This window comes from Gossypium hirsutum, chromosome D09 (genome assembly GCF_007990345.1).
Source record: "Gossypium hirsutum isolate 1008001.06 chromosome D09, Gossypium_hirsutum_v2.1, whole genome shotgun sequence".
NCBI lineage: Eukaryota > Viridiplantae > Streptophyta > Magnoliopsida > Malvales > Malvaceae > Gossypium > Gossypium hirsutum.
Window position 1 is genome coordinate 1,315,965 of NC_053445.1, and position 9,107 is coordinate 1,325,071.

At 30.9% G+C, this 9,107-nt stretch overlaps 1 protein-coding gene across 5 annotated transcripts in view; it reads right to left on the reverse strand.

The window, feature by feature from the left end:
- The window catches only part of LOC107931356 (ubinuclein-1), a 34,679-nt gene extending 27,393 nt beyond the window's left edge, over positions 1-7,286 (reverse strand). For all 5 annotated transcript variants that reach the window (XM_041101532.1, XM_016863240.2, XM_016863239.2 and 2 more), the window contains exon 1: positions 6,814-7,286. The gene's annotated coding sequence lies outside the window, so the exon portion shown is untranslated. The remainder of the gene's footprint in view (positions 1-6,813) is intronic.
- Between the last annotated feature and the right edge of the window lie 1,821 nt (positions 7,287-9,107).

A 9,107-nucleotide genomic window follows, 5' to 3' on the forward strand; every position in this document is an offset into this window, starting at 1 on the left:
GATCTGAAATCAAAAACAAAGATTAAGATTAAACCGAATCAGATTTGAATTTAAAATTCCCAAATTCAATTAAAAGAGCAGCAAGAAGAAAAGAAATAGAATCGATGAATCAAACGAAATTGAGAAGAAAGAAAAGATGCGAATCTGCCAAGGAATTGATTTGGCCAAGAATGCCCAATTTCCAGCAATCAATTGATTCCCAAATTGAAAGAAATCCAATCGGCCAAACCCTAGGAATTGGGGATTTTTGGGTTCGAATGGGTGCTGCCAATAGGAGAACAACTTAAACGATGAGATCTTGAGTTTAATCAATGCTGGAAAACAAACAAGAATAGCAAAATATTAGATGAGAAATGGGCACAAGTATAAGCAAAGAAAAGTAAAGAAAGAAATCGAAAACAGCAAGAATTAAATTGAGAATAGAAATAAGTGTTAGGGTTCTTGAAACCCTCAAGGAGATTGTGATTCTGCCCAATTGAACACCAAGATAGTTTTCCCCAAATTTCGACAATCTAATTTCACCCAAAAAGAGTATGGAAAAACCCTAGAAATTGGGAATTTTTGGGCTGATTCCTTAAGATAGAAAAAGGCTGAAAACACAATAAGAACAGAAAATAGATTAGATAATGATTCAGCACAAGTAGAAATAAAGAAAGAATTGACAGTAAGAAATTAAAAGATAAGTCCTAAGAAGCCTTGAAATCTCGAAAGATCTCACAACTCCCTTCAAACGGCTCTAATCTCCCCTCCAAAGAATATCAATGGCAAGAAGAAGGTTGAAGATGGCTCCCACAATCAAAAAGATTGTTAAAACAACTTTTAAAGAAAACTCAAGAGAGAAATCTTGGAGAAAACTCAAAGAAAATTCTGCTCTCAACAAATCTGAAATTTTAATAATAATGATAAGTGTTTAACAAGGTGGACAGCCATGCATTTAAATAGGCCTTATAACTAGTCCTAATCTAATTAGAAAACTAAAATAAAAAAAACTCCTAATTATTTTAATATGGAAATTCGGTCAAAGGTCATTTTATCTGGGACTCTTGGACTGAATATTGACATAAAAATTTAAACTAAGTAAATAAATAAAAAATAAAAATAAAAATAAAACTTTACAACTTGGGCCACTTTGACAATTTGGCCTGATTTTCAACTAAGTATGGATGGATTTCTTGATTGGGCTGGGAATTTGCTTATTGGAGGCCTTCAAGAATTTGGGCTTTTGTGACTCGTATCAATGGGCCTTCAATCTCTTCAAGCAATGGGTCAGTCCGATCGGGCCAAATGACCTCCTTCCCACTTGATGGATCACACGAATGTGTCATGGTTGCGGGCTCCCATGCGCAACCCATGACACTAGTGGTTGGTAGAGATAATTTAGGACTAGTTCTTGCATTTTTGTAATAACACCCTTTATTAGGGCCTAATATCCTGCTTTGTATAGTTTCCTATTTTTAGGCTATTGTAATTAACAAAAATAAGGAAAAGAAAAAAGCTTTATTCTCTCAAAAATGCTCTTTCATTCCCTTCCTCAACACACTTTTTTCTCCTACTATTCCTAGTTCTCAACATGGTACCAAAGCCAGTTCTAAATCATTCCTTTAAAAAAATAGAAGAAGAGAAACTAAACCTCACAAGCCAGACATGGCAAGCTGTGACATTAAAGCCTAAGCACTTAGGCGTAGCCAAAGTGATCAAAATTGCTTCACAGCCTCCCAGGCAAGGCTATTTCAAAGAGCTGATTGCTTTAATGCGCTCAACTCTAGATGAAAAAAAACCAGTTTTGACCTCTTGAATCTTCATTTTTTTTCCTTTTAAAGTCAAAACACAATAAATATGATTATTTTATTAATTCATATCTCAAAACATTTTAAAAAATTATAACGAAACCTTCAATCTCTCTTTAAACCTATGTAGCTCAGATTGGAGTATGGGTGTCCGACAGGTACGTATCTAGACGTTTGACTCGTAGATTGATTTGAACTCAACTTGAGGATACACGACAAAAGGATCCGAGAGGTGAGTGCAGGGCTCATCTTATATATATGCTTGAATATATAATATATATGATTACAATTATTGGTTTGAATATATATGTGATAATAAATACATTATACTAATTTTAGTTTTTACAAAAACATTTCTCTATTACATTTCTTTTTAATTATCATCAATTATAAATAATTTTGAAAAAGAATATAATATAAAATATTTCAATTGGATTCAATATTTTGGGCCTTCAAACCCAAGTCACCTCATATTTCTTTTCTAAAGTTTTACATTTTTTCCTATAATTACTTCTTATACATTTTTTCCTATAGTTACTTCTTATACATTTTTTTTACTTTCAACACTTCATCCATCTTAGAGTTGAATTCTCAAAAAGACAAACTTAAAAATCAACTTGTGTAGCTTTATTATCTAATACCAACAAGGATGGTGTAGTCATGTTGTGGCATTACCAATTAGGTTATCCAAATATGCTCAAAAAAACTATACAAATCAACCATATCAACCATCTTATCCTTCCTCAATTATCATAGTTATATTTAAAGATCATCTCAAATCAACAATATTTCTATGTTCAAGTTTCAAGGCCTATAGTTTGAAGACCATGATCATTGCACAAATAGGTCCCATGGAAGCCTATCAGTTAGATAAGGCTTATTTGACCCACGAGAATTGACTCGATTCAAAGAACTGATGAAAAAACTTGTCTATTTAAAGACTGGGTGACCCAATGAAACAAATATGAAAAATTAGACTACCTCGGTAAATAGGGAAACTAATTTTAAAAGATTGAAAAAAATAATATTTGATAAAATTAGACGTGATTTGATTATATAATATTGTAAATCCATTAATTGTAGGGATAGACTTCATCTCATTCTTAGATGTAAATTTAACTAGACCGTTGGATTTAAAAGAGCTCTACTATAAATAAAGAGTCCCCCATTCAGTTGTAATTCATCCATTGTATTTCATTCTTTAGTAGTGAATACTAAATTGAGAACATTTACTTAAACACCTTTCGTACATTGTTTTTTTGTGGCTATTCTGTTCTTTGAGCATTTTTTTTAGCTCGAGTTGTTTCCGCTATAAAATTGATGTCTTGGAGGAATTCTACGAGAATCTTCACTTTGTGAGGGTTAGGTTGAGTTAGGCGTGTTTGAAGCAAAAGAATCGTTTAAGGCCGCACGGATTATGAGACTAAAAGTCTAACCTCGTGACAATTGGTATCCAAGCTAAGGTTGCGAAAACACCATTAGAGATGTCGAAAGAAGTTGCTGATCAAAGTGAGCCAAGGAAGACCCATTGAAGGGACAGAAAACTAATCCTATTGAAAGACATATTGTCAGCTGTAAAAGAACAAATGATCAATCTCGAAGAGTCAATAGGGGACGTGAGGAAGACACTCGATGTGGTCAACGGACACACAAATGACTTGAAGGAGTAGCTCAGGGGATTTGTGATGATTTCTCTCAGTTTCAATGTGGAAAAGGTACAAGAGTTGCTCAAATCCACTAGGAATAAGCTAACAGAGAGGAGCCATAAAATGATTTCTCCCAATTTCAATGTGGAAAAGGTCTACGCGGCAAGTTATGATTGGCTAAATTTTTTTTTCTAACAGGACTAACAATTGAGGTAAAATGGGTAACGGTTTAATAGTTTAGATACCAGTTCTGACAAAAAAAAAAGTTTAGGTACCATTTTGTTGTTTAAGCCATTAAAAAATAAAGAATCTTTCAAAATTGGCATATTGCTTATCAACCATGCTTTATATTAGAAAATCAAAGAAAAAATATCATTTTCTTGGAGCATCCCAACAATGTAAAAATGAAAAGTAAATAAAGAAGAATGACTTAGATAAGGAAAAAACTCACGTGCATTCCAATTTATCAAACTTTACAAGTAATCCATTTTGTTTACTTGTTGACTTGTCATCTCGACAACATTCATCCTGCGTGACAATAGACAAATGAACATTTTTAGCGATCATTAAATAGATGAAAAACGCGGGAATGCAATGATTTAGTACTATTGCTAAGATATTAACCAAGCTATACTTGAAAAATTACAAACAAGAAACAAAACCCAATTGAATCATAACAAAATGTTTGACCTACATTTAGCAAGATGTGCTGATATTTTTGGTACAAAGGCCAGTACCAAATCCAACTTCCGTAAAAATTATTATAAAATAATGGATAGAAGCCGTTTCATTGAAAACAACTTCCGTAAAATGATTTCTAAAAAATAAATTGATTTCCTAAAAAAGGTAATACTTTTTAGATTTTAGATGATTCTGTGTAAAATATTTTTCTTTATTTGGCAAAATTTTCTAAGAACTTTTTTTAAAAGTTGCTCTTTAATGAAACAAACACAACATAAATATATTTATTACAAAATATTATAGTAGCATGTCCTTTTGACAATCAAAATTTATTTTATAATAAGATAATATCTTATAATAATTAATATCTTATATAAACTTAATAATAAACAATTCCTAATTAAGTTTTAATTTAAATTACATATATTGGAGTAGATAATGACAAATCAGAGTTGGAAGGAATAAATGAAACTAAGCATAATTTAAACGAACACCCATTTTTATGTAATCAAAATATTCATATTTTAAACTATAAAACATTTGTAAGTTATAATATATTTATTATTAAAATATTAATATAAGTATTCTCAAATAATATATTGATAATATTATTTAAAATTTAAAATGATTATTGTTAAAATTTATTATTAAGATAAAAGTCTAATATTAAATTTAATAAATTATATTAACAATTTATTATATAGATGAATATTTGGTATATTGGCAATGCATTTTTTTATTCCACAAGTCTTAAAAAACTGACATGTGTCTCTTTTTTTAAAATATTTATTTTAAATATTTTACTGTACCCCTAAAGTACATTTGTCAACCCCCTTAACCTACTTGTGGAGTCTGAAAACTTCACTTGCAGTACCAAATAATTTCCCTTATATTATTGAATATAAATGATTAAATATATATGTTTAATAATATTGAATATTGAATATTAATATTATAATATTTTTTTAAATTAAAATTAAAATTTTATTATTAATATGATAATATTAAACTTGATTTAAGTTAATTTTTATATAAAAATAAAATTACTAATAAACTAGCTCTTTTTAGAAAAATGACTTACGCTTTTAAAAAAGGTAAGTCAATTTTAGAAAGAAAAAAAACTTATTTTCTATTGACCTGTAAGTCATTTTTCATTGATCAAATTGCTTTCAATCAAACAAACGCAGGACAATATAGAAAGAAAACATTTTCCGTTAAGTCATTTTCTATGACACAAACACATCCTTAAAAGTCAAAGATTCACAGCAACCTTTGAGACTAAATCTTTTGGCACTCTAAAGCATTTGATAAGGTATCAAACTTCAATTCCAGCTTGGTTAGTCATTTATGGAAAAACTACATCCCAAATCATCAGTACTTGACCAATCTAGTTAAACTAGTCTTAGATAACCAAAGAAACAAAGGACAAGAGTTTGAATTTTAAAATGGAGTCTAAGAAATATATGCAATAGAGAACAAGTTGTAGCAATTAAGTGATCTACATAGGAAGATGTGGTTATCAAATCATTTGTCCAATGTCTTAAGATCACGAAACAAGTTAGAGGGGTATTGCCTCTTCGTCTTTCTTTTTTATGTCCAAGGACACAAAAGCAAGTATTAATTAGAAATTATTGCTCATAATATAAAGCGGTCTTAAATAAGATTAAGGAAAAAGGATCATGCCCAGATTCACGCTTACCACATTGAATAGTTATAACTGGCTAACTTAGCTTTACCCTACATGGCATCCTAAAGTTTACAAACATCAAGTGAACCACTAGTGGCTAAATTGTAACACGAAAGCACTCAGTATTTTGTTCAAATTTTAACATTTAAGCGGGTTCATTTGCAGCAATTTTAAAATGAAACAGGATCTTCAACTAAAATACTACATCATTGCCCATCCAAAAACCAAAGAATCACAAATAGATTTGTATAGTATAACTGCTTCTATTTGAAAAAATGTAGTTGGAGAAATCATCATAAAACCCTATAGAACCACAAAGGCCCACTCAGGAATGCAAATGCCTTTTACAGCTAAGCCAGGCAGAGAGAACATTCTAGATCATGAAGCGGATTGTAATAGTGTTATCTGCCAAAATTATTTTGGGTAAAGGAAACCTAAGCAATTATTCTGTTTTAGTTCAAAACAGTAAACACTACAAATACAAGATTAATCTGACTTATGTTTAAAAAGATGCCATAGGTAATATTTTCATGGACGACCCACAACAAGAAACCAACTAACTAAATCTATCAACCTATTAGGTATAAAGAATTAGCATTTAGCCACTAAAGCATGGACAGTTAGGGGAATTTACATCCTTTTAGTTCCGACAACAAAGAAGCTAATGGTTGCAAGGAATCCTAACACAATTAGTATTAATCAGATTCCATACTGAAATATAGGTAGTCGCATTGCTGCTTCTTTTTTTGTTGAATGTCAAGCAATAAGGAGTTTGGTTAAGTCAAAATTAATTGGATTCAAAGCAGTTTTAATTTCAAAGAACCATACATTTACCTATAACACTTTGCTCCAAAGCCAACCCATATAATTAAATTTACCATAAGAATTAATAATCACATTCCATTCCTGCAAAGTTAATTTCAATAAAGTCCAAAATCCAATCCTAGAAAATAAAGATATAGAAGTAAAAACAAGCAATTTAGCAAGATAGGCTTGGACCGCAAACTCTCACCAGAGAATCCTCAGTGTTTGGGGCAGTCAAATGAGGAGACGTGTCCTGGGCATCTTTGATAAGCCTCTTCCAAGAAACTATCGTGGTTTCACCAGGCCTGAGTTCAATGGTGAATCTTTGGCGGCTAGCAAATAACCAAGATGTTGAACCCGCTGAAACCCTCGTAGAGGTTTCTCCACCAACACCAGTGCTTTTATCACCTTCCTCCATGGGATCAGCACTTTGAAGATTCTCGATTTCTATAGCATTTGGGTTGAATTTACCGCCATCGATAATCAAAAGAACAACTGTGATCTTTCTTGGGAAAGAGAAGGTTTAAGCTGTTTAAGTCGTGTTATTCAAACAAATCCATTGAATTTGATTTGAATATGCATTCCTCTGGTCAAATGTTTGCCCTTATTATAAGCGGCTTGCCGATTGGGGAAACTAAGGGCTAAACTAGTGTCGGGTAAAGTGGAAGCTCCAACCTGGTTCCAAATTTGAAGTACCTTAAATACAAAAATTGAGTTTGAATAATAAAAATATGTAATTTATAAATATATATATATATATTAATATATAATATTATTATAATGTAAATATTAAAAATTTTACATAATTATATATAATTTTTTAACCAATAATAAATTATTAAATATTAATTAAAATAATAGAAATAAATTTTTTTAAATAATATAAGCGGGATTATAATGAGTATGGGTTAGCCATTTGCAAATATGAACGGGTTTGAGCAAAAAATTAGGATCATGTTTTAGGTCGAGTCTAGCTTGGGTAAGTACAAAATGTGTTAATATTATACTTAGGTCTAACCTGAACCCAACTCGACTCACACTAAACCTAACTCAATCCCATCTATGAACACCTCTAATATATGTAGTTTGTGCCTCAGGTTGTTAAAAGTACCTAGTTTGTACTTAATTTTTTTATCTAGTTGACAATATTTTTTAAACTGAACTGGTGGTCGAATCGATCAAGCTACTGGTTCAACGATCCGATCAATTCAATTAGTCCAACCAATTTGATTAAAAAATATTAAAAATAAAAAAAAAATCCTAGTTCAACTGTTTATTTAGTCAATTCAACTAGTTCATATAGGTACCCCGCCAGTTATCAGTTCAACCGGTCGATCATGTCTGGTTCAAACAACACTGCTAGTTGGTACTATTGGACCTGGTGCCCTAAGTGTAGTATATTTGATTTGTATACTAGTATTTTTTTCAAACAAATTGGTTAATGAAAATATCAATCAATTACATTAATATGCTTGTATATTGTCCTCGATAGTTTTTACATGCAAAGCAAAATGAAAGCAAATATTTGCACATTGGTTATCTAATGTTTAACTAATACTAAGTGATGTTATTGCTTGAAAAAATTCAGTTCCAAAACGATTTTCTTGCACAACAAAAAATAAAAATTTTGAAAATCGTGCCAGTTTGTGAACTTTCTCCTAAATAATACATGTGCTTTGAGCGATACAAATCATAGACATTCTCGACTTTCAACCAAATGACCTTATCTACTATTCTCGTACCACGAACTACTTTGAGTGTGGGGTCGAATAATTATGAATCAAACACAAAATCAAAAATAATTTTCATACTTTCAGCAGTAAAGTAAATCTTTCTCTTATAAAAACCAATAGAATTATTATTCCGAAAAATAAAATTTATACTTAGAAATAAATTCTCACTATTTCCGGGTAGAATAACAATATCTTAAAAGTTGTATATAACTTATTGTATATTTAGCCCTACCAGTGTCATCTATTTATAGGGAGAAAAAGTGAAACTCTTAATTAAATAATAGAAATCTATTTAATCGAAAAATAAGTTTCTAGTTGAACTAGGGAAAAGAGGGTGTACTTTCCCTCATATGTATTTGTTGAGAAATGTGTCTGTCGAAACCATTTTTTAAGTTTGAAAAAAAGGGGATCGACTTTGAAAATGAAAATGGGAGTCGCCACCGATCTTTTATTATGGTGTGATCGGATCACCTTGAAAATAATTTTAGATCTGCGAATTTTGAGAAAACAGGTTCGGGGGTCGGTTACGCATGAGGAAGGGTTAGCACCCTCGTGATGCCCAAAATTGGTACCGAATTGATTGTTTAATGTCTTAATGTCGAAATTTTGAAAAGATTTTAGAATACAATCCCACGAAATAAAAGCCTGAATAATCAAATTGAATAATAGGCCCTACTCATTTAAAGAAATAAATTGTCGCACTCAGTAAGTTAGGGTGCAACAGTTCAATCTTTGAAGTTAGATTCGTCTTTTAAAATTTTAAAAATTC